This window comes from Kogia breviceps, chromosome 1 (assembly GCF_026419965.1).
Source record: "Kogia breviceps isolate mKogBre1 chromosome 1, mKogBre1 haplotype 1, whole genome shotgun sequence".
Lineage (NCBI taxonomy): Eukaryota > Metazoa > Chordata > Mammalia > Artiodactyla > Physeteridae > Kogia > Kogia breviceps.
Window position 1 is genome coordinate 169,529,254 of NC_081310.1, and position 25,930 is coordinate 169,555,183.

Below are 25,930 nucleotides of genomic sequence, written 5' to 3' on the forward strand. Positions count from 1 at the left end.
TGGATCATATGGTAATTTTATGTTTAATTTTTTGAGGAGCCACTGTACTGTTTTCCACAGCAGCTGTACTGTTTTACATTCCCAGTGATAGAAGTTTTTACAGAGGGGAGTGACGTGGTCAAAACTGTGTTTAAAGACTGTCTGCAGAGATAACGGGATGGAATAGGGTTGCAGAATGACCAGTTAGAGACTTCCACAACGTATCAGACAAGATGTAACAAGAGCCTGAGCACATATGTAGCAGTGAGAATGGAGGGAAGAAGATACAAACGCAGCGGTGATATTGCCAATGTAGGATTGGAAGGACTGGACTGTTGATCAGCTGCTGTAGGGGTGGAGATCAAGAGAAATGAAGGTGTGTAGTATGACCCCCAGGTTTCCCACATGGGGGGATGGTAGCCTCCAGATGGTTTCCCACATGGGGGGATGGTAGCCTCCAGATGAAGACTTCTGGACTTCTCCAGAGCATGGCGAGTGGGACATTGTAAGCTCTAGGATGGACACTTGTTGTCCTGCCTGCTCAACACCCTTGCCCTTTTCCATGGTAATGGCACTCTACTTGCAGCCCAGCTGCTGAGCTCTGAAATCCATTGCCCTTCACCCCCAGGCCTCACTTCCCACAAGCTACTCCTGGCCGATGACTGAGCACAGCAGAGATTTTTGGACAGGCTTCTTCCTGGGGTAAGTGACACTATTCTGATAGACAGCTTGGGCTCAAGGACTCCTCAGTGACCTCACAACCTTTCCCTGGAGCTGCATGGCCGTCTAAGGTGCTTCCACCTAGAACTCTTGCCTTCTTTCTTCTTCACGTAGGGTCAGACCTGTCTCACTGTCAGATGGTCCTCTCCCAGTCTCTTTTAGGTCTTTCCCCCATTTTCCCTCATGGGTGTTTTCCATGATAAATTTATTGCATTTAACCCTGTCTAGGTGTCTGTTTTCTGAGGATCTGAACTGACATGAGGGGAGGGAGGATGAGATCGTAGTGTCTCCTCTACACCCCATCAGCCATAGGGTAAGCCTATGGCCCAGTCTGACCAATCATAAGGATCCCCACATCTTGGCCTGGTGCCTCCTCAGAGTCTCTCTGTATCATTTGGCTCCCAGACCATCAGCTGCTTGTTCTACCTCAACCACAGACGTGGCTGACCAACTCTGAGTGAGGCCTCACAGTTCCACTTCCTGAGGCCAGCTAGTTGCAAACATGGATTCGCCGGCTTCTGCAATTTCCAGACCCTGAGGACACACCACCTCACAGAACATGAGATCTGGCTTCCTAAGCAGCTGCTGAAGGGGTCAATGAAGCAACCTAGAAGTACAGGAGATTTAACTGCCCATGGGGCCAGCTATGATTAATGGGGGAACAATCCACTCTCCCTTCCTTCCTCTGATGGACTGTTTCAAGGTATAGTTTCTCTATACAACCCGTCTGTAGGCATTCTTCATGGCCAAGTGGGTAGACCTGTCCAGAGACTAGATGTGTCTCTTCACAGCTCACCATAAAGAAACAGCAGCAAACATTTCCTTGCATTGCTTGCCATCTTTTCCTGCTTCCCCATCCCCTTATCCTCACTGCCCTAGGATTGTGCATCCCATATAAAGCTTTAGCACTTAACCCCTTTTTCAGGCTTGTTTTCTAGGAACCCTGCTTAGACAGATCACAGTTTCTGAACAGATGGGCACATGACCCAAACTAAGCTAAGCGAGGCCTTCCTAAAGATGTGAAATATAGGAGAGACAGGACTTTTCTTCTGTAGGTCTTGAGCCATAAAGGTCTGTGGGTGGCTATCATTTTCTGCTTTATGGACAGAGCCTGCCTGAGCATGAAGGCATCACAGAGGAAGGCAGAGCTCAGAGAAAGAGAAGGACACAGTGCCCAGACATCCTTTGGGCTCTGAGATCCAACTCTCTCCAATATGTGTAACTGTTTTTGTCATTTCTTTACCTCCCTAAAGACCAGTTTCCCAATCCAAATCAAAGAAAATCTGGTCATCCCTAGATCCCAGGTCACCTACATTAAAGAGATCAGTCAGGTGACTAGATTTTTGGGCTCAATTTCAAATTCCTGGGAGAGAGAGCTATTCCTTGGACTAACTTTAGCCAGAAGTTTGCCCCTGAACCAATCAACATCATTATGAGGTACAGGATCATGTATACACATGGCTGTAGCCACTGTAAGCCTGTGAATGAAGGTGTGGTAGTGCTTAGGGGTAGAAAAGTGGGAGCAGAGAGTTGGGTGGACCAACCAATGGCTGCCCACTCTCTGAGAATAAATAAAGGGGGAAAGGGTAAAGAGAAGGGGTCTGAGGACAGAACATTATCTAACCCAATGCTATCCTCCACTTTATCTAAACCAACACTATCCAATAGAACTTTCTGCAATAATGGAGATGTTTTATATGTGTGCTGTTAAATATAGTAATCACCAGCCACATGTGGTTATTTAGCACTTGAAGACAGCTAATACAACTGAGCAACTGAATTTTTTTTCTCATTTTATTTTAATTTAAAATTGAATAACTGGGCTTCCCTGGTGGTGCAGTGGTTGAGAATCCGCCTGCCGATGCAGGGGTCACGGGTTCGTGCCCTGGTCCGGGAAGATCCCACATGCCGCGGAGCAACTAAGCCCGTGAGCCATGGCCGCCAGGCCTGTGCGTCCGGAGCCTGTGCTCCACAACGGGAGAGGCCACAGCAGTGAGAGGCCCGCATACCACAAAAAAAAAAAAAAAAAAAAAAAAAAAAAAAAAAAAAAAAAAATTGAATAACTATATGTAGTTAATGACTACATATTGGACAGTACAGACCACACTGTTGATCTGCTTGGGAAGACAGCATGGAATATTGGCTATTGCATCTGCTTTGGAGTCAGCCCGACCTAGGTTCAAGTCTCAACTCTACTTCTTATAAATTGAACAGATTACTTGAGCTGTGGAATTAAAAGACGTAAAGAACAGTAAACAACATAGGATACCAAAAAGAGAGAAAGGGGCAAAAGATTCTGCAAAGGGACAAAAAGTTGGATTTAGCAATTAGGAGACTGAGTGAATTAAGACAGAGAAGTGTTCAAAGTGTGTTGGGGTAAGAGCCAGACCAGCAATTTACCTGTCTTTTGGACATCTGTTAAGTATCTTTCCTCTGGAGGGGGATCCCAGGCACGGAGAGACAGGGAACACAAAAATGTTCTCTTAATCCTGATGGCCACATGGGGAGCTAAAAACCCAAAGGCATGTCCTGAAGGTAGGGCTCCAAGGTCAAGAAAAACAGAGTCATAAACAGTCAAACATGGGGTCTGGAGCCAAAGATGGGGTTGCCTAGACCAGGAAGCTAGAAGAAAAGAACACCTCATAAAATACCCTCATTATATAGCACTTACTGTGTGACTAGACTGTGAGCCCTTCAGGGTTCAGGGCCATGTTCTTCTTGGTATCCCCATCATCTAGTAAGTTCCAGACACCATAGTAGGTGTTAAATTAACATCTGTAGAATGAATGAATGAATGAAATTAACATCTGTAGAATGAATGAAAGCCTGGTGCATGGTAGACACTCTAAAAATGTTAAGTTATCAGAAGGAGAAAACTCTGCAGTGAGAAGGTGCCAGGGTATCCTTCTTGACTTGGAAACCCTGTTTGTAAGGTCCCCAGCATATTGCCTGGCAGAGAGGGATTGCTCAATGAGTGGTCACAAGGGTAATGATTATTAGTGGGGGAGAAAGCTTTTGCATAATGATTGGGGAAAGCCTTGATAATAATAGCTAACCTATGTTGATCTCATTTAATCCTTAGCCCACTCAACGAGATAGATTTTATTAGACTGATTTTACAGATGAGGAAACTTAAAGAAGAGATGTAATTTATCCAAAGTTAGCCAGTTCAGAAACCTCACGGCTGGAGTTGAACCTGAGTTTCCATGATTCCAGAGTCTAGGCTCCAGCAGCAAAGATTTGGGAGGCAGGAGGATTGCCAAAAGAGGAGTTTAAGGAAGGCAGTTCTGGGGTCGAAATTCACTTCTGATTTCTATACATTTACACAAATAATAATGCCTTCTTCTCCCTTGAATGCCCACTTCTTGCCTTCTTGGCAAGGTCCTCACCCCTTATACTGAGTTCATCTCTAGGCCACCCTTCTGTTTCCTGTCCCATTCAACCATATATACTCTCCTTTGACTTAAGGAAATAGGAGTTGAAATGGGGTTAAGGGGAGCTTTTTATGTGTTGGTTTGTTTTAGTTTTAAGAAGGAAAACTCTAGAGCAATTTTGTAAACTAGGTATTCCAGTAGACAGGCAGAAATTGACAATGCAAAAGAAAGAAAAGATCTGCAGAGGTAAGTTTTTTGGGTCCTTGGCACAGATTGGGTAGAGTTTGACCTCTGATAGTAGCTGGGACCCTGAGACTTTTCTTCAGAGCAAAAGAAGACAGAGAATATGGATACAGAAGCAGGAAAGTTCATAAAGGTTAACAAGCTTAAAATCAAAAGTTAAATTTTGCAGCAATTGATGATGGCATAGTCTAGGACAGTGTTTTTCAAATTGCAGGTCCTAGCTTATTAGCAGACCATGAAATCACTTAGAAGTTTGCAACCAGCTTTATTTTAAAAAATGGAATAGAATTGAAAATTTGAACTAATTACACATAGCAAGGGTAAATACTGTGAAAACTACTGTGAAACTTCTGTTTCAGTTATATATCCAGCTACATGTATACTGTAAAGTTTATTTCTTATTGAGGGTACAGTAAAACATATTTTAAAGCCACTGTTCCAGGATGAGACCATGAGAAGAGCGGCTGATTCCTAGAACTTTCTTTATCTTCTATGATGTTTGTAAATTGGCCTTGCTTTGTGACCAATAGTAGGCACCCTAAGGGACATGAGCCTGATGAAGTATGCCAGAGCTTCCTAAGCAGTGGCTACAGCATGTGCATTCCATAAGTGCCTAAACATTAGTCTCCTAGTCTTTGAGCTATTCTTTCCTCCTGAGAAGGAAATCCTGAGATTCACTATGATTGGACAGGCTGGGTTCATACCACCACTGTGAATCAATCATTCTGGCCAGTGAGATTGACCAACTCACCCCTCCTCTTCCCTGATGGAGTCAGCTTCCTGGAAACACATGGATCCTAGAAAGGAAATCAGGGGCTGTTGCAAAGGGGGAAATGGAGAAATGAGGTAATCAACTAATGTCCAATACACATGGCCTTTGAGGTGCCAAAATTAGTTGTAAGTTTCAAATGTTATTGAAACTCATTTGCCTGTTTGCTCTGAGCTCTAATCTAGCCTTTCCAAGCTCTGTACTGAAGAGTGCCAGGCCCTGAAAGGCCCTGAAAAGTACACTTCCCAGACTCCCCTTGCTAGCTGGCTTCCTGTCAGATTCAGCCAATGGGAAGTACAGGTGGGAAATTGTCTGGCTGGAGATGGGATGGCTGGAAGAGAGGCAAAGCCATTTTCTCTCTGCATCCGTTAGAGACTCTGGCAGCAGCTGGTGGTTATGGGCTCAGAGACCTTCAGTGTTTCCAGAAGTGTCAGTGGTACTGGAGGGATAGCTCTAGGCTCCAGTGACCTCTAACTGTTCTGCCAGCAGCATCATTTCAAAAGCAATATTCCAGTAGCATCAACAGCAAGTACACTTCTGGATCTAGTAAACACCCTTCCATTTGATCCTCCAGGTCTAGGGTGGTAGAAGCTTCCTGCAGCTACTAATCTCTAGTCTTCCTCACCTTACCCTTTTGCTTCCTCAAGCCAACCAGTTCTCTGAAATAAATTACCTCTGTTTGAAATTCCAAGCACATTTTCTGTTTTCTTGTCTTCACCCTGACTGACACGGTACTGCCCTGGCCATTAGCTGACTGCCATGATTAATTTCCCAGGTGTGCTGTTTGCAGGTGTTGAGCTGGGTGATGCCACAGAGCAGAACATTAAGCTCTCTGCTGAGGCATTGGGACAGGAGCAGGGGAGACCCTGGAGAAAACACAGAGAAAGCCTCCTACTCCTTTTGCTTCCTCATCTTTCCCTAACTATTAGAACTGTGTGATGGAGAACTTAACTGCCTGCCTCCCAAGATAACTTGACTCCACATTGTGACTGAAAGGGATGGGCTGTGGAATGATGGGGTGGGAATACAGCAAGGAGCACAGTTGGCAAGGGGGCCCAAAATGGACAAGCCGGGATAGGATGCCCTTGCTGCAGAGTAGAGTTTAGGGAGGGAGGAGAGGCAGGGACTATGACCTCTGTGTCTTCTTTTTCAGAGGAGCTGATGGAGGGATAGACCTGTGGTTCTCAAGGTTTCCTGTCTTACCTCCCCCCAAATGCTCTGCAATCAAAACAAGAAAACTGACTCTTTTAATGACATTTATCCTGGCTGATACCAGAGGAACTGTTACTGAATCTTATGTCTAACCTGGCTCACTTCTGTGAGCTCCTGTTGCTACCCAGGCCACTGAGGGGGTAGTCAAGTCTCTTGAGGGCCTGGAGAGGTAAGATTGTGGATAACTCCTGGAGGCCTCAAAGGGGCAGCCATGCCAAAAACACCACTTCTCTCAGAGGCCCCTTGCCACGGCCAGTAGCGTCTTGCACGATGGTATTAAGTCAGTCCCACTTAAGTATGATCCATGATTGGAAACCTAGATCCATTCAGCCGTTAACTTGCTTTGTGATCTTGGGCAGATCACTTAATCAAGCTCAATCTCAACATTTCCATCTGTTTGAAAAAGAGCAGAGGGATAATTTTTCTAAATTCTTTTAAAATAAATTGTTTTAAGGGGATGGATGGGATGGGGAAAATGATAGGTGTTACCATCTACCCCTCCTTCTTGCCCATCCTCCCTGGGTTTCTGTGAGTATCAAATAAGACAGCAAGCATGAAAATGTCCTGAAAAGTACAAAGCCCCATACAAAAGCAAGAAAGTGTTATTATCAACATAGTTGTTAGCTTAGAGGGATGAAGGCAGGGCACAGGCTGAGAGCCAAACAGCTGGAAGGCAAGAAATCTTAACACCAAAAAAGGAAACTTTCTTTGTTCAAATTCTTCCTGGAGTGGCACTTTCTTTGGAGCAGACCTGGCACTGGAATCCTCTGAAACGCTGACATGGGTCCAGGAAAGTGTTCAGGGGGCAGGTAGGGCGTTCAACAGCCAAAAGATGCTGGAGAAACACCAGGCCTGGTTCCTTAGTTCCTTAGTTCCTTTGTGATCCAGCAAAGGATGCAATGGAAGAAGGAGGTTGATGTTCAAAGCCGGTGTGTGCTGGATCCTCCTCCAGGCTCTTTAACCAGCCACCAAGCTATCTGGGGACCCAGGATGTCATGGGCATGCTGTAACTAATACTGAACCCAACTGACCACAGTCTAAAAACCATCCTGTGTCGTGTTCAAAGAGAACATTGATCTGGGGAGGACCTTAGAGATGGTCTAGTCCAACCGAGGCCCAGTGAGGGGCAAAGACTTGCCAAGATAACAAGTTGTCAGGCTCATCGGGCTGCAAGGAACAGAAACCAACTCCTCCAACTCCCATGTAAGGACTGACGTTGAAACACCAGCAGGACCGAGGCAGCTCTAGGACTCACTGCTCTGTCCATGCGCCCTCTTCTCACACCCTCCCCGTCTCTGCGCTGCACGGCTGCACAGCTCCTCAGATCCCCCCCACCCCCCGCCACTCCCCGCCAGGCTGCTGCTCACTCCTGGTGCCTGCTCCTTCTTATCTCTGCTTGCTCACTGGCATGTGGCTTCACTGGCTCAGGCGCGCTTGTCCCTGACCTCCCTACTTCACCTCCCTCTGCCGCCTGACAATTTCTTTCTGTTCCTTGGTTCAAGAGAGCCTCTAATTGCCCTGTCTCGGATTGTTGTGCTGGGCCGTTAATTAAAGGTCACCAGCTAACATATGAGACGGCAACCCTTGGCTCTTTGCTGGCCCCCATCTGCTACGTCTAGAAGCTGGAGGGGCCAAGTAGTCTAAAGCACGGCCCCAACTGTGTTTGTGGTCTGGGGAGCTTTTCTTCAAAGTGGATGTGAGTCTGGCAGGCACGGTGCCATCCCTGGGACCACGTGACTGGAGCCCAAAGCTCCAGATTTCCTGCCCAGAACGTTCCCCAGAGGATTTGTCATTTCTTTCTTGAGTTATGTAGCAGACAAGCCTGTTAAATGTCATCCGTGAAGGTCTTCTTCCTCCTCCTTCCTCTCCTCCTCCTCCCTGCCCCAAGGAACTTATGATACAGTGAAGACAGAGGCAGGAAAATAACTAGATTACATCTTTAAGTGTATGAGTGCTTTAGAAGTATAAATAAAGTCCTAATAGCTACCACTTACTGAGTACCCTGTACCAATCACTGCTGATCACTTTACATACATTTTTCTCATTTAATCTTTACAGCTCCCCTGTAGAGTTGGCACCACGTTTGACACATGTGAAAACAGGCTCAGAGAGCAGTTCACAGATAATAAACAGCACAGCAGGGCTCTGATGCCAAAGCCTGCTCTAGCAAGCACTGTGCTGTGCAGCCTTCACTGTGCTGTTTGAGCACAGAGGACCACCTTGGCCTAGGGAGGAGGCAGGGATGCCTGGGGAGAGCAGCAGCCATCCAGGAGGAGGTGATAGCTGAGCCTTGGAGCAGGATAGGGGTGGGTGGAGGGTCACTGTAAACAGAAGGAGCTGCATGTGTCAACAGTACCAGTGTGAGCAGGGTGCAGGGCCAGGAGCTGTTGCATGCCCCTGAGAGTGAGTGCCTCCCTAAATTTGTGCCCTAGGTGCCTCTCTTGCCCCACCCTCATCCAAGCCCTGACAGGGAGGGTAGAGTTGAGGCAGGAAGAGTTTTGAGGAGGAGGAACCAGGAGAGGAAGGCAAATTCAACACAGCCTAAGAGATGCAAGTACTATTGTCTGGTTCCCAGCACCTGCAATGGACTCTCAGGGCACATGAGTAGAGTCCAAAGTGGAAAATCCAAGAGGAATAAGAATCTTTAAAATAACCACATGAACAATCCTCTGTGCCCAGATTCCCCACACAGCTTTCTTCTACTGACCGTCTGCTCTTGTCTTGGATGTCACGTCCTTCAGGACGCATCCCTAGGTCTCCCAGGCTTGCCTTAGGGCACTTGGGTTCCTATTTTGGTATTGTCCTTTGCCTGCCAGGTTGTGGAGTCCCTGAGGACAGGGGTTGGATCTTCTGACCCTTCCATCTCCAGCAGAGCATGTGGCTCATAGTAGCTGCTCAGTAAAAGAAAGTCAGATGAAAGAATAACAGACAGCCTCCAAGGACCATCTGTCAAGTTTTTCAGGCCACGTGGATTTTTTCTCTTTGTCTCTGGGGTCCTACCAACCTCAACACTTGGAATCCTACACATGTTCTTCTACCAGGAGAAACCTTAAAAATCATCTAGCTATCTCCTTCCTCCTACCTTTTCCAGAAGGGTTGATTGTTGTCCCATTTTCATGTATTTGCCAACAATTTCTTTCTTTTTAAAAAAATTAATTTACTTATTTATTTTAATTTATTTTTCGCTGAGTTGGGTCTTCGTTGCTGCACGCGGGCTTTCTCTGTTTGCAGTGAGCGGGGGCTACTCTTCGTTGCAGTGTGCGGGCTTCTCACTGCGGTGGCTTCTCTTGTTGCGGACCACGGACTCTAGGCGTGCGGGCTCAGTCGTTGTGGCATGCGGGCCCTAGAGCGCAGGCTTAGTAGTTGTGCCGCATGGGCTTAGTTGCTCCGCGGCATGTGGGCTCTCCCGGACCAGGGCTCGAACCCATGTCCCCTGCGTTGGCAGGCGGATTCATAACCACTGCGCCACCAGGGCAGTCCTGACAATTTCAATCTTATGTCTCCAGCCATAATTTCTCCTCTGAACTCCAGACCTAATCAGCTCCTTCTGCAGCCCCTCATCCGGATGCCCCACCGTACCTGAATCTGAACACGTCCAGCATCTCCCCCACCTGGTCCTCCTCTGGTTTCCCCTGATCTGGTGAAGAACATCACCCATGCTTCCTGCTGTGGGGATTAACTGAGTTACTATGTATAAAGTCCTTAGAACAGGTCCTAGGACATAATACATTTTCCATAAATGTTAATTGTAATAACAATAATAGTAATAGTTACAGGATACTGAATACAGCTCCGTATGCTATATAGTAGGACCTTGTTGTTAATCCATTCTATATATAAAAGTGAAAGGGTTTTCAGTAGGAGAGGGAATGTGGTCAGATTTGCTTTATAAGGATTTCTCTTATGTGAAAGTTTGGAGGTGGTGAGACCTAGTCACTGCCAGCAGCTGGATTCAGGAGTGAGGAAGGCCATCTGGAGCGGGGGAGTGGCCACAGGGATGGAGAGCAGACAGTGAACCTGGGGAGTGTTTAAGAGGTAGATTGGGCAGACCCTGATAATTAACTGGATGGAGGTGAGGATAATGGAGGAATTAAGAGTGACTCCTAGGTTTCTGGGTTAGGCAACTGGTACCTTGACCCCAGGTGGGGAGCATCTGGGAGGAACGAGGCAGGCTGGGTTGGCAGAGCAGGTGGTCCCTAGACCAAGTCAACAGAAACATGGAAAAGTTCTCAAAATCTCTGTGCCCTAACTCCTCTGAACCTAAACTCTAGCTTCGTCCTGTGTACTTGTCCAGCTTCATCTCCAGCTACCCCAGACTCAGGGCACATAAACCACTGCTCCTCCCCAAAGCTCCACTCTTCCTTCTTGCAGTGGGCTTGTAAGTTCTTCCCCACTCCTTCCCCCTCCCTCAAACTCCACAGCTTCAAGGACATCCCTGGGATCCCTGCCCTCTCCCCCGACCCCTACCAGGATTAACATGTTCTCTGCTGTTTCCGGGGATTCACTGAATCAGAAATATTTCTCTGCCTGTCTCTCCTAATGGCTGTTTTTCTCGATTCTGAATTGCCAGCACCTGGGATGAGGCCTGATCAAGGTTAACTTCAAAAAACTGTTTTATTGAATTCACCAAGAACCTGGCTTTCTTGCATTAAAAGTGGGGCGAGGAGTCGGACCTTGAATCCCTACGCCACCACTTAGAGACTGGGCAAGTTATTTCTGTCAAATCATGTTTCCTCATCTGTCAAATGATAATACAGTGGATCCACCTAGAAGAGTTGTTTTAAGGGTCAAAGGAAATATTCTATTTTATGTGTTTAGCACAATGCCTAGAACATTGTTAGCTTCCTCAAAATTTTAACTCTTATTTATATTAAGAAAATTATTCCCGCCCTAACTCTGGGAAGCTGCGTGAACTGAACCGAGGGTTGCAGTTCCCAGTATGACCACAGGAGCGAAGTGGTGAGCAGCCTCGGCGCGGACCCTGGCTCCGTTTTGCTAAAGCACCTGCTGTGGACCCAGATGGCCCGGCTGGGATTTCCGGGGCTTCCCGGCCCCTGAACAGGTGGGCGCTGGCCAGGGTGTCGTGGGAGGAGCCTCTGCGATGTACTCGGCCTTGACTGTCACAGCCACGGCCGTCCCTTCCGCTCAGGCCCTTCGCGGCTTGGGAGAGGGGCTGGCGGGCCAGAGTAAGCAAAAGTAGAGGGCAACTGGGAGGTATCCCTTCCAGTTTGTCATTCAAGTCTTTCAAACTTGAGTATGATCACTTCTCTGTAGAAGTTTTTATAGTTTTTATAGTCAAATTTATGATTTCCCTTTGGCGTCCAGGTTTCATCATGCTTAGAAAGTCTTTTCCATCCCCCAGATTGTGAAAACATTCCTCAATGTTTTCTTCTTGTACATTATGGTGTTATAACTTAAATATGACCTCCACCTGGAATTTATTCCCATGTAGGGTAAGGATACAGCTTTCTCTTATTTTACCAAATAACTTGCCTGATATTCCACCCATTTGTTGTAAGTCCTATATTTCCCCTCATTTACCTGAAGTGCTATCTTTATCCTACACGGAATTCCCTTGCGTGGTTGTCCATTTCTGTACTCCATTTTGTTTCACTGATTCCTCTAGTTCTGCCTCAATACCATACTGCTTTAAATACATTGGCTTTATAATACGTTTTAATATCAGGTAAGGTGCAGGAATTCCCTGGTGGTCCAGTGGTTAGGACTCAGCACTTTCACTGCCAGGCCTGGGTTCAAACCCTGTTTGGGGAAGTAAGATCCCACAAGCCATGAGATGCAGCCTAAATAAATAAATAAATAAATAAATAAAAATAAAACCTCTACCCCTACCCCTAACCCCCTGACCAATCCTTCTGGAAGCTGTTATGGAGGTTTGGAACCCCTGAAATTATATGTGAAGTGTCGTCTTGCACATTTCTCCAGAGGGAAAGTCCAAGTTTTCATCAGATGTGCAAGCAGAACCTGATTCCCAAGGCAGCCACTGGTTTACATGTCTCTGTGATGGGGTGCATGGGAGGAGCACAGAGCAATCTTGATTCCTCCCTTCTCTTCCAAATTTTCACAGGCTTTGCTCTCCTCACCCTTCACCTCCACCATTGTTCCAGCTACTTCCCTGCCCTCCATCTTGTCCCCCCTCCCTAAATCTAATCGTCCTTGCTACTCCAGAGCAAACGTTCTATCTCACAGGCCTTAGTTGTAGGCCTGATGTAGTTTCGATGATAACAGAAGTTTAGTTAATAAGTGAATAAAATTGTGAGTCCCAGCTCCACCACTGGTCAGCTGTTGGGACCCAGCTTCAGGCTCACCACATTGTTGGGTCGCAGTTTACCCTTCTCACAGACCAGGTGAGGAGGGATGAGATAGGGTGAGGGGTATGTAGAAGGTACAGCTAGTTATCCCCAGGAGGGTCACTTTTATTAAATAATCTCAATTATTTTCCTTTTCCCCCACACCTTTCCACTCCGCATTCACAATCTATGCCCTCAGCAGGGAGACTACTTGTTTTGCTTGCCTTCAGCAAATAATTAGGAAGGCAAATAGTAATAATATTGTCCCCTCTGTAAATGAGTGAATTAAGAACACTGGAGCCCCAAAGTGGAATTGACCAGCTGAGCAAGGGTAAGTACAAAAAGATGGGGGCAGGCATAACTCTAGGAGAGACTTTATACAGCATCCTCCTCAAGTCCCAGTGCTCAGGGAGCCCACTTGGAAGCTCCATTTAGCAGATGCTAGGTCCTAGGGCAGGGCTTCTCAACCTTGGCATTAGCAACATTTGGGGTTGTCCTGTGCATTGAGGGATGTCTAGCAGCACCCTTCATCTCTTCTCACTAGATGCCAGTAGCAACCCCCAGTTGTGAAAACCTAAGGTGTCTCCAGACACTCTCAAATGTTGGACCCGGGTGGAAGGTGGTGAATCACCCCAAGTGAAAACCACTGTTCTAGGAGAAGAGGGGCGGTGAGGGGAGGAAGGTTAACATGGGTCTTAGGGCAAGATACTCTCTACTCCCCTACCCTCTGTCTGAAAGGAACACCGTAAAGTCTTTTTCTTCATAGCAGGCACTTGGGCAAGTCTTTTCTCCTCTCTGGGCTTCAGGTTTTCCATCTGTAAACTGGATTTGATGTTTGTAGGTCGTTTCCCCCTTCTCTCACCATCTGACATTCCTGGATCTGGTCCAGGGTGTGACAAGGGTACCGTGGTGCCAGCGAGGTCCTGGAAGGTCCCCCAGAGCGAAGGAAGATGAGAAAGAACAGATAGATGTAGAGGTGGAGAGGGGGGCAAGCATGAGCAGGAGCGTTCTGGAGACCTGGAGAGGCTTCGGGCATCCTCTCCACCCCGCCCCTTCAAGGCCTTATTAGCGTAGGTCGCCCCCAACCAGGCAAACCCAGACTCTCCAGATTCCCTTAGGCCCCGCCCACCACCACAGGCCCTGCCCCCACCAGCCCCGCCCCTTCCGATAGCCCCTCCCCCGACCTAGACCCCGCCCCCAGCAGGCCCCGCCTCCCTCTTCGCCTCCCGCCAGCCGGGGCTTGGGCTTTGCACCCGGCGGTGGCTGAGAACCGTGGCGGCTGCGGAGCAGGCAGCGCAGGCGGGCGGAGCAGAGCTGCCCGGCCCGGTTGCGGGCCATGCCCCCGTGAGCCTCTCTCGCCGCCCCTCCCCGCCCCGCGCCCCTGCCCCTCGGAGGCCGCAGCGCGCCTGGGACCGGGCCGCGCCTTCCGCCGGGTCCGCGGGGCGGGGTCCCGGAGCACCTGCCCCGCCTGGCGGAGTCGCCTCGGCCAGCGGAGAACCCTCCCTGTCTGGACCCCGGCCCCACCTCCGGGTAAGTCAGTAGGCCTTGGTCGCCTGGGAGTGGACGTGAGGAGGGGGTTGCGGAGGTCTGGGGGACCACGGGGTGGGGGAGGGGGTCTCTGATCGTGAGGCGCCACGTAGGGATCTTAAGTGTGCAGGGTCTGGGGCGGCGGTTGCGGGGGCCCGGGGGCGGAGCACAGTGTGTGTGATGGCTCTGGGGGGCTAAGGTATGAGAAGGGAACATGAGGTGTTTGGGGAAGCCCGGAAAATGGAGTAGAAGGCTCCAGAGTCTTGAGTTCTTTGCTGATGCTCAGACCACCTGGGGCCCTGGTCTTCAACAGCATTGTCTCCCATGGCATTTTTGGAAAGTGCTTAAAATCTCTCCTGGAAAGGGAGCTGGAAAGCAGCCTCCCTTTCTCTCTCCTGCCTGTGCCCTGGTTGAGAAGCTGGCCACTCTTTCCTCCCAGTGAGACAACATTGTGGTGCCCAGAGGACCCCTACCCCCTACCCTATGAAAGAAGAAGGGTGATGATGCCCATTCCAGCCCTAGGGTGGGGAGAGGGGGCTTCTGGGAAGCTGGGAAAGGTAGTTGGTCAATCAACGGTGGAAAATCCAGGGTTCAGGGAGGTTTGGCAAGACCCTTAGTGGGCAACTTGGGCACCCTCTCATGCAAGGGGAGGGTTTTCACCTGCTGGCGCTCAGGCTGCCTGGACCCATGTCCACATCACCTTTTCTGGATAACCCATCCCTGAGGAGTGGGTTTCTTCCCAGTACCCTGGGCCTGGAAACCCAGGGAAGGCATAGCTCTTGTGGTCCTGGATGGGGTGGGCAATGCCATACCAAGGCCAGAGAACAGGGGCGCTGGCTGCACTGCCACCTGGGGGCTGTTTGGATGTGGCCCTTCGTGGGTGGGGAGCCTGGGTGAATATAATATCAGTGTCTAGCCCCAGCCCCAGGGGTGTTGTCTGGATGTAGAGAAGAAGGCTGCTGCCTCTTTGGTCCTGTCTTCTGCCTGTGATGACTTCTTCTGTCTGGGCTCCTTGAGTTTGGGGCCTGAAGTGGTGAGGAGAGGGCCCTTTTGGGCTAGGCCTGGTCACCAAGGGGTAGACTAGCCAGCCCCACAGTTCCTGCCAGCCACCAATTAGTCTGTAATCAGACAGCTGCCAACTGTCCCTGGGGGCATGTGGGCAGCCTAATGGGGCATTCTCTGGTGGAGGTGAGGGGGGGAGAAGGGGTCTGTGAAACCTGTGCTCAGTCCAAGCTTCGTGCCCTTCAAAGCTTGTTTAGGGCCCACAGACCCCTTCTCCGCCCTCTGTGCCAGCTGCTTGGCTTAGGGACCTCCAGCCATGGGGTTCGATACCTATCCAACCTTCTGCAGGTATGAAGCCCAGAGTCAGGCAAACTTGGCTTCAAACCCAGGCTCTGCCACTTTCTAGCTATGCACCATTGGGGAAATCACTTCTCCTTTCTGAGCCTCCTTCGTAAAGCTGACCCACCTTCTAGGTCAGCTGAGAGGAGTAAATGAAATGGTGGATTTGAGCTGCTTAGCACAGAGGCTGCCACTCAGGAGAGCTCAGTAGGTAACTGCTGAACTCCTGAGCAACCCCTGTGCGAAGGACCTACCTGATGGATGGGCAGGCAGGAGCCAGGGGCTGAGGATCCAGCAGGGACCAAGGTCCCATCCCTCGGGGCATGCAGTCTCCGCGGGCCAGGCCTGAACTCTTCTCTCTCCCTCCCTCCTTGCTCACAGACACATCTGGTCTCTGGACATAATTGGATTTTACTCTGCTGAGCCCAGGGCTGAGCTGCTACTTTCTGGGCTCACCCTGTTCCTAACCAGGTGATAAGCTCTGTGGGGTCTGTCAGGGGTCTGGGTGATGTCTGCAGCTGCAACAGCAGCTGGCCCTTTAAGGAGGGAAGAAAACAATTATCCAGCCTGGGCATTGCATCAGCTGGAGCCTGGAGGGTCCCTGGGGAGGAGGGGGCAGGCTGGTGGTTGATTTCATTAGTGCCATGTGAGAACTCTTACCCAGGTCTGCCCCACTCCCAGGCTGCAGCCTTCTCCCCAGGGCGGCAGCCCAGCCCCATTGCCTCCCCTACCCCACCCCGGGAGCATCACCTTGGAGGACTCTGTGCACGCCCATGACACGTAGAGGGGGCTGTAGGGAAGTGTCTGTCACACTGGCCTTCTGCTGACTTGGGGTCGCAGGATATGCCTCCTGTACTGGCATTTTGCTGACCATGAGGGTGTCTCTGTCACTCGTGTTTGTCTGACCTGGGAACTGTTTCTCCCCCACTGGCATTTTGTTGACCCAGGGGAGGGATGACTTCTACGTTGGCCTCTCACTGACAGTGGAGCTGTTTCCTGCACTGGTGTTTTGCTGACCCAACAAAGGAGCTGTGCTGCCTGGGCTGTGTGTGAACGGAGGCCACGGGTTAGAAACAGCTGTCCTCTGGTTGGAGGTGAGCTGCCTGGGAACAGTGAGTCACAGCGGCAGAGAGGGCTCCAGGTTCTTGGGCACCAGAGAGACCTGGGTTCAAGTCCCACATCCTCCACCCCCAGACTCTGTTACACTTCAGGTCTCAGACACCTCTGGGAAAATAGGAGTGATTTACACCCATACTGCCCCGCCCCCATCTGGAAGGTGCTTGGCAGATTAAATGTCATAACTGGATGTACAGTGCCCAGCCCAGGACTGACAGGTGGAGGGTACAGGCTGTGTGATGATTCTCTTCCCTTTGCAAGTTTGGGCTCCTCACACCTTGAGTTCAAGATGCCTGGACAAGAATAGGAGGGTTGAGGAGGAGTGGAGAGAAGGGGAGAAAGAGTGCAAGGCCCTCCTGCCTCTGTTGCAGGACGATGTGCTCAGACACCTGATGTACTAAGCACTGTGTGTCAGGCAGCTCCTGCCTCCATGGAGCGGGCATTCTAGGTGGGAGACGGCCCAGAGCATGTGACATGTGTTGAAAGGAGAGATGCAGCGACGGTAGCATGACAAGGCATTGAGGAGGCAGAGAAGGAGGGAACCCGGTGTGCTAAGGCCTTGGTGACGGCAGGAACAGGCCTGGTATGGTGGCGAGGGCAGCAGTCGGGGAGAGGGGGAAGAGAGGGGGCAGGAGTCAGTACAGCCAGGCCAGACCTCCTGGACTGTCTAGCAGGATGCTTTCGACTTGGGAATTATCCTGAAGCCGGTGGCAGCCTCTAAAGGACCTGAAGCAGAAGAAGCAGGGGCTGATTTCCAGAGAGCGTGGGCTGGGGTGTGTGGCCCTCAGGCAGATCCTTCTCAGGAGTGACCTTTTGCCCTCTCATCCCCGCTTCCCTGTGTCCAGGGAGCAGGTTGTTTATGTGACTCACCCCAAGAAAGAGGCCAGTCCCAGTCCCTCCACCTCCCTCTCTCTGGGTCTTGTTGATGAAGTTTATCTCTTGGGCCCAGGTTCTCCCGACCTCTCTGGGGAGCCAGAGGGCAAGAGGCAGGACTTTGGCACCAGCCAGGCCTATATTCACATCCCAGCCCTGCGGTTCTGAGGTGGGTAACCTCTGGCAAGGCACACCTGTCTCTGAACTTCAGTATCCTCAACTATAAAAGGGGGTTGATGTTATCTGTCCATGGGAAGGATAAAATGAAATTACAGATACAAATCACAAAACCCTATTGCAATGTCAGTTGGCATTTTAACTCTCTTGTAGGGGGGTTGACACGAACTTTGGGCCAGGCCCAAGCCTAAGGCTGGCTGGGGGTGGACGCAGGGCAAGATTCACCAGTCTGTGGTTGCACAGGGCAACCTGTGCTTAGAAGGACCCCACGCTTAGTTTAATGTTTGACTGTCACCATCTTGAAATTCTTAATAATTTTGAACAAGGGATACTGCTTTTTCATTTAGCCCTGCGCCCTGCATATTATATGGCCCCACAAATTGGGTTGGAATAGGAAGAGGCAGGGAGCGATACAGACCTGCAAATAGTCCCCAAATGGAGGAGGGGTAAGATGGAGGGCATGACTAACTGTCCCAAGGTGGGTGGGGTGTTAATAATAGTAACATTTATTTAGTGCTTACTGTGTGCTAGGTTCTCTGCTAAGCACTTGACATATTCATCTTCAAACAGCCCTATGAGGTAGGTACAATTATTATTTCCTATTATTCATCTATATTATTGGATAGATGAAGAAAGTGAGATTCAGGTTCTTGGCCAGTCACACAGCCATCAAGTGGCATCAAACCCAGGTTGTCAGATGGGAGAGCACATGCCTGGACGAGGCATGTCCAGTCCTGGACATACCTGGACTTCACTAGGATGAGGCACCTCCTAAGCTGGGTGGGTCTGAAGGATAACTTGGAGTTTGCCAAGGAGGAAAGAGGTGTGTGGGGAGGGGAGGGCTGTCTCATCCGGGAAGTGCCTGTGCTCAGGAGTGATACTCGGCCAGGAGAGGTGGAGCCAAAGCCAGATGCTTCCCAGGGCTGAGAGAGGAAGCCTTTGGATTTCACGGTTCTGATATTCCAAGCTCAGAGCTTCTGGTCACTCTGTGCCCAGGCCCTGCTGCAACCATGATTCCTCAGAGCTGCCCTATATTGCCCACTCTTCCCCCACTCCCAGGTAATCTCATTTACTTGACTTTAATGCCCTCTTCTGGGCTCAAGACCTGCAAATCTAACTACTTCTTGGACCACATTTAGATGTCTCATGATCAGTCTCAGGTCCAAACTCAGGTCCCAGCTCTGCCTGCTGGCACCTGCTCTGCCTCGTGTCCCTAGCTCATCTCTGCCACCACCATCCACCCACTTGCTCAAGCTGGAAAGCTGGAAGTTCTCCTGGACACCTCCCTCTCCTTCACCCCCACATTCTACAGCCAGTCCTCAGCAAGTCCTGTTGGTTCTCCTGAATATCTCTCCCTAGTCCGTCATCTCTCTCCTTGCCCACTGCCCCACTCCGGACCAGCATCAGCTCTCACCTGGACCACTGTGACAGCCTCCTAACTGGTCTCCTTATGTTTCTGTTTTTGCCCGGCTTCATTTCAGGTTTCATACTGTAGTCAGAGTGATCTTCTAAAGATAAATGTTTGATTGTGTCATTTCCTTGCTTAAGACCCTTCCAAGATTTCTTGGAATAAAAGCCAGACTGACGTAGTCTGCAAGGCCCTGTGGGATCTAGTCCTTGCCTACCTTTTTGGATCGTCTGTACCAATTGCCCTCTCCCTGAGCTGCAGGACTTTCATACATGTTGTTCCCTTATCCTGGAATGCCCTTCCCCTGCTTATCATCTCCTTCAGATACATACCAGCTTGAACATCATTTCTGGAGAGAAGCCTAAATTGGAAACTAAACATCAGCCCCTTCCATAGGACCTTGTACTTCTTTACGACACTCATCACACTTGACTTACTTTTCCTCATCTCTCTTTCTTGCTAGACTGTGGACTCTATGGGGTCAGGAATCCAGTTTTGCCTGGCCCCAGCACGTAGTAGGTAAACAATGAATTGTTCTGTGGATGAAAGGAATAGATGAATCATTGCTGCAGCATCCTAACTAGCCTCCCTGCCTCCAGGCCTGCCTTTTCCAGTCCTTTCTCTGTGTAGCCCCAGAGTTCTAAAACATGGAACTGACCCTGCTACTTAAAATACTTCAATAGCTCCCCATTGAGGGCAAGAACGGCCTCAGCTTCTTAGCATGGGATTCAAAGCACGTTATGATCTGCACCCGAGAGCCCCTCCAGCCTCATCTCCCCTGCTTACCCCCTTCCCACACTTTGAACTCCTGTTCTTCTAACACATCAGGCTGTTGTTTTCTGCCTCTGTGCCTCTGCCCTCATGGTTCCCTCTGCCTATAATGTCTCTCCACCCCTGCTTTGTCTCCCTGGAGAACAACCTTCATTCTTCAAAACCAGCTCAGCTGCTACCTTTGCTGAGAAGCCTCTGAGGAGCCCTCCCGGCCCTCCCTGGGCAGAGTTGGAGCCCCCCGCCACCTCAGCCACATCCACACAGAGTCTATATCTTTTCCTCCTTGTGTCCCATGAAACTGAGCTCTTCCAGTGCAGGCACAGAGATTGTTCATCTTTGTGCCTCCAGCTCCCAGCTTTTCCCCTGTCCTTAATTAGGTCTTTGCTTGTATACAGAAACCCACTCAAGCCAGCCTCAGTAATAAAGAAGGGTTTATTACGAGAACAGAGGGGGTTTATGGGAACTCAGGAGTAGGAAAATCGTTAACCTCTGGAAGGTGAGACCTGTAGGCCAGAAGAAATTGAAGCAGCTGCTGTCTGTACGTTGTTGGCTGCCTTCACCTTTCTGTTTCCACACACTGGGTTTTCTCAGCTTCTCCAGATAATGGACCACTTATAGTTCCTGTATTTCGTCCCTCAGTTCCAGCTACATTCAGAGATAGAACCCAGGGCTTGGCAGATCCAAGACCAAACTCCCAGGAGAGGATCTGATTGGCTCTGAGGGGGTCAAGTACCCACCCTGGTCCAATCAACTGAAGCCTGCAGGGAAGGAAAACAAAGTCAGACATGCAGATATGGCTCTTGTTTGTTTGTAATCTGGGCAAGTATTATACTTCAAAAGACATCTGCTATAATTCTTACAGTGCCAGGTGGGCCTGACCCCAGCCTTCCATCTGGACAGCACCTGGTGAAAACAGACCTAGCATTGTGACTTCAAGAGGAGTCTTTTCCGGGGGCAGCAGCGCCCAGGGCAGGCCTTGAAGAGCCTGTCAAATGTCATTCAGAGGCCTGAGCAGAGAGTTAGAGAGATGAGACCCTGATTTTCTCACCTCTCTTTGGAGTTGGGGAGAGAGGGATGAGGAGGGCGTGAGCAGTCAGGACAGTTCTCTCTGCCAAAATCATATTCATCTTCTAAGACTCAGCTCATTTCCTTTTCTCAGTGAAGAACCATGCATGGTAGTTCCTGCTGTGAGGCTCCTATTAGATGGTAGTTGTGAGGACAATTTGTAAATAGGAGAGAACTGAGCAATTTCTAAGGATTGTTATTATGGGAATGGAATGTGGCAACAGGGTGCCAGCTTGCCACCGTGCCATCCAAGCTCCTACAGGAGGCAGGCAAGCCTAGAACTTCCTTCCCAACGTGAGCATGGTCCCTTCAGTGAGACCTGAGATGACTTTCAGTGGCTCGTGCACATGCCACTGCATGGCACTGGCTCACATACTGAGAAAGCTGGTTCACTTTCAACTCTATCAAGTCCAAGTTTGTCCCAGGAAGAAAGTGTCAGTGCCATGCTGGTGTGTCTTACAACTTTCCAACACTTGCTGCACTTCTTTTTTTTAAAAATATAATTTAAAATATTTATTCATTTATTTATTTTATTTTTGGCCGTGTTAGGTCTTTGTTGCTGCGCACGGGCTTTCTCTAGTTGCGGCGAGCTGGGGCTTCTCTTTGTTGTGGTGCGTGGGCTTCTCGTTGCAGTGGTTCCTCTTGTTGTGGAGCACAGGCTCTAGGCGCGCAAGCTTCAGTAGTTGCAGCCCAAGGGCTCAGTAGTTGTGGCTCCTGGGCTCTAGAGCTCAGGCTCAGTAGTTGTGGCGCACGGGCTTAGTTGCTCCGTGGCACGTGGGATCTTCCTGGACCAGGGATCAAACCTGTGTCCCCTGCATTGGCAGGAGGATTCTTAACCACTGCCCCACCAGAGAAGTCCCTGCCCTTCCTTTTAAACAGAGATCTTGGGGAATTCCCTGATGGTCCAGTGATTAGGACTCGGCGTTTTCAATGCCGGGGCCTGGGTTTGATCCCTGGTCGGGGAACTAAGATCCTGCAAGCTGTGCGGTGTAGCCAAAAAAAAACTGGAAAACCACAGAGATCGTGACTGGCAGCTCTGTGTAGCTAAACTTTAATAATATAGCTTTGTTTTCACTGTACTTATTTTACTGTCATTTTCTATTTATTAAAATTGGTATTGGCTTTCCATTTATAGTAGTAACACAAAATTTCTATTTAAAATAAATGCATTTAACTTTAAAGTGCCAATTTGAAGAAAATAATTAATGAATCTAACAGGTGTATGGAGATTTGGCATAAACCGCTGAGGGACACACAATGTTATGTGGATAATGCAAAACTGGGAAGTTGTACAGGGACGTCAGGGATGTGGACCTAGATAATCTTTAAGATCCCCTCCACCTACCTGGAGAATTTGGGGGTCTCTTATGCTGTGCCAGCCTACTCCCTTCTCCTCACCTTGTGCCCTGGCTTGGGTTGCTTTCAGAGAATTGTGCCGTGATTGTCCTGTAGATAGGAGAACGTGGGCTGCTGTCCTCCAGCTTGCTTGAGAGGGGGCTTTTGGAGTTGGGGTGTCCGGATGGGGGTAGGATGCCTCTCGCCTCTGAGGCAGGACTTGGGCACTCCTGGGCGGGGGCGTTGCAGGGGGCAGGAGCTGCAGACTCCACAGTCCTCCAGGTCCCTGTGCACAACATGGGCCTTAGGGCCTCCCAGAGGGTGGGAGTCCCAGGGAGTGCAGAGGCTATGGGGGCCATGGGTGAGGGTGAGGCTGTCCCCAGGGCTTGGGGCCCAGGGACGGCAAAGCCAGGAGGCTTTGGGGTCTCAAAGGTCCTGTTCTCCTTGCTCTCCCCTTTCCCAAGTCTTTGTGCCTCTCACTGCCTGCCCCTGGAGATGGGGCAGCAACCCCAGGGGGCCTCAGAGGACACAGGATTTATCCACAGGGCCCAAGACCAGGGCCAGGTGAGCAGGAGGAAAGTCCTGCCTGCCCCTCCCCACTCCCATGTTCACAGCGGGAGGGCAGGCCTTGGCTCCAGGAGCGGTGGGGGGCCTGGGTAGTGTGGGGCGTGTGCTTGTGTATCCATGGTGAACGTCTGAGGGTCTCTGTGGAGGCATATTTTGTGTGTGTGTGTGTGCATATGTGTAAGACAGAGTTTGTACATACGTGTGCGTGTCCGTGGTGAAAGGACCTCTGAGTGATATGTCTAAGGGTCTTTGTGGGGAGGCTCTGTGCGTTGTGTGAGTTTGGGCGTGTGTGAAAGGGTGTCTTGTGTGCGATGTGCATGTGGGTCTGTGGTGAATGCGTCTCTGTGTGTTGTGTGTCTGTGAGGCATCTGGTGTGTGTTGTGCGTCTTGGTGGCTTGCATGCTGGGTGTGGTGTGTGCCTGTTGTTTTGTTTGTGTCGTCGTCTTTGGAGAGCGCGTGTCTGGCTGTGTGGTGTGTCCGAGTGGCTGTGTGCAAGTGTGTGGCATGCACCTGGGGCTTTGTGCTCCAGAGAGGTTGCGGGGGGCCAGGGGCGTGCCTGGGAAGGCAGAGTGCGTTGAGGGCAGTGCCTGTCTGGGCTGGGGCCGAGGGTATGCTGGCTTCCCGGGGAGTGTCCCCAGGGCGGGCAGCGGGCGAGGGCGGCGCCTTCCGGCTCAGCGCGGGGGCTGGTAACCGGAGCCCCTTCCCCCATGAAATATTGATTCGGCCTAGCGGCCCTGGCCAAATAAGGCTAGACCCGCAGGGAGCAGGGAGAGCGGGGGGCCGGCCGCTGTCCGTGGTGCTGCCGCTTCCCCCTCGGCGGGGGCGTCGGCGCTCAGGCTGGGGCGGGGCTGGGAGGGGGCGAGATTTCCCCATCCACCAACACCCTCAGCGGGGCCCCTCCCTCTGAGGATGAGCTAGCCTGTCCCTCTCACCTATCGGTCAGTTCTACCACCCTTTCTAGGAAGGTGTAACAGGGACCAAGGGAGTATTTGGCGGGGGAGGGGATCCAGTATCCCTCAGGGCTAGGGTTTGCCTGGGACAGTCCTAACTGACACTTAGGGTTCAGGTGTGATTGTTAGTAGTGTCTCTGTTCACTCTTTGAAAGAGTCTTAATTGCATGATAAATTATGTGCTCCCCAGCAATGAGGCTTTGCCCCAAAGACCTCTTCCCCTGCTTCTCTGCTGTGCCCCTGGGGGTTCTGTAGTCAGTGGGTGTGCAAAGTGCGGTGTGTATGTTTGTGAGTGGGGATACTGTCTTTCCTGTGCTTGGGCTGAGCTGGAATAAGGGCTTGGGAGCCCCAGGCCCCTTGGGATCCTGCTGCAACCAGACCCTCCCCAGGGAATCCAGCTCCCTCTCTGCCAGTCCAAATTCTGCTTTCCATTCAAGCTGTGCTTTTGTTCAGGCCTGGGCTTCCTTTGCCCTCCTGCATCCTGGGCTGGGCAGGCCTCTCCTTGGTCTCGATGTCAGGGTGTGTAGGGCCCCCAGGTTGGCCATCTGTGTACTCACGACATCTTTTCTGAGTTCTCCTACTTTGATTTGCTGATTCTCCCTCCTTCAGTGGATTCCATTTTCCTCCTACCCCTAACTGTAGGTATTACCTCTCACCCTTTCCTCACTCTGTACCCTCCTCCGGGCATTCTCCTTCCTTTCCACACCTCACTTTTCCCTCTGGGAACACACCCAAATCCTGCCCACTCACACTGTTCTCCTGAACTCCAGGGAATCTGCTTACCTGTCCAACACCTCCATATGGAAGTTGCAAAATTATCTCAGGCTCATCATATCTAAAATAGGGACTCATGTTTCCCTCAAGCCAACTTTTCCCTCCAGGACCTCACGCTGTGGGGATGGCACCTGTCAGCCCTCACCCTTCCTGTAAATCATGTTGAATTCTGGTTTCTGCCCTTCCCCCAACCTTGTCCCATCACTAACTCCAGACAATCCTCCAAGTCCTCCCACGACTCTTGCACCCCTTACCTCTTTCCACCAGCACTGTCTGAAGCAGTGCAGCCCTTCTTACCTACCTCCTGACTGCTCTTCCTGCTGTCGGGCTTCCTTCTGATTCTGCACTGCGTTGGATTGATCTCTCTAAAATGTTACATCTAAACCATGTCAGGTTTCACTTCCTTCAGGATTAGAGCCAAACTTCTTAGCCCTACATTCAGAGCCCTTCATTGGCTGTTCCCAGCCTACGTTCCCAGCCCTCTCTTCCACAGCTGCACATACCTCCTGCTCCAACTGCACTGCTCTGTTCACCAGCCTCTGAACATACCATTCTTTCTCTGGACCTTCCCAGCTAGTTTCCACCTCTTTCCTGCCACCTGTACCTCTCTAAATCCCACCCACCTTTCGAGGTGCTCTGCAGAGAATTTCTCCGTGATGCCTGCTCTGGTCTCCCCATCCTGAAGTGTTCACTCTTTCTGCAGAACAGCCAGGGTGTTTTATCTTTACCTCTCAGTGCTTTGGGTGGTCCTCAGACCAGCACCGTGGGTATCACCTGGGAGCTTGTTTGAAATGCAGACACTCAGGCTCCACCTTCCTGTGACCCATGGAATGAGAATCTGCATTTCAGTAAGATCCCCAGGTGATTTGTGTGCACGTTTAAGTTTGAGAAGCACTGGATGGTGCATCCACTGAGGGCGGCATCTTACTTCTGTTCGCGAGTGGCTTCAGCCCCAGGGTGTTTTCTAGTGGCATTCTCAGGTGCCAAGTCTAGCAGCCCCTGTCAGGCAACAGCTGCCACATCTGGCCACAAGCTATGAGAGGGGGTGGGTGATGGAGATGGTCAGGAAGCATGTGCATTCTTCCTGGATGCTTCCACCTGGAATCTATGCCCCACAAGGCTCTGGAGCTCAAGCTCTGTAAATCCACTAGAGTGACAGGAGGAGGAGTCAGTTAATCAATAAAAAGACAGTTATCAAGCAGAGAGCAGAACTTTTCCCTCTTCACGACTACACATTGGTGGACATGTCTGTTATTTTAATGTATGTTTTGAAAAGAAAAATATTTCTTTATGAGATCATTAATACAGTTTCTAAAGTGGTAACTCTAGAAAACACAATATGTCACGTGAAGAAAATAAAAATGACTCCCAATTCTGCTATCCAGCTATAAATACCATTTTTAATTTTAAAGTTTATTTTA

At 50.2% G+C, this 25,930-nt stretch overlaps 1 protein-coding gene and 1 long non-coding RNA gene across 8 annotated transcripts in view; both read left to right on the forward strand.

Annotated features, from left to right (window-relative positions):
• Window positions 1-48: 48 nt before the first annotated feature.
• LOC136792329 (uncharacterized) lies at window positions 49-7,014 on the forward strand. 2 transcript variants are annotated; one of them, XR_010835978.1, is made up of 4 exons: window positions 49-355; window positions 608-681; window positions 928-1,402; window positions 6,239-7,014. It is a non-coding gene; the product is annotated as an uncharacterized lncRNA (long non-coding RNA). The 2 variants fall into 2 exon arrangements; XR_010835977.1 differs by lacking the exon at window positions 49-355 and having other exon boundaries at window positions 435-681.
• A 6,812-nt stretch (window positions 7,015-13,826) lies between these two features.
• RIMS3 (regulating synaptic membrane exocytosis 3) overlaps window positions 13,827-25,930 on the forward strand; it is a 39,864-nt gene continuing 27,760 nt past the window's right edge. Inside the window, exons 1-2 of one of the 6 annotated variants that reach the window (XM_067010626.1) lie at window positions 13,827-14,135; window positions 16,421-16,567. The gene's annotated coding sequence lies outside the window, so the exon portion shown is untranslated. The remainder of the gene's footprint in view (window positions 14,136-16,420; window positions 16,568-25,930) is intronic. The other 5 variants (XM_067010629.1, XM_067010625.1, XM_059061204.2 and 2 more) reach the window with 5 other exon arrangements.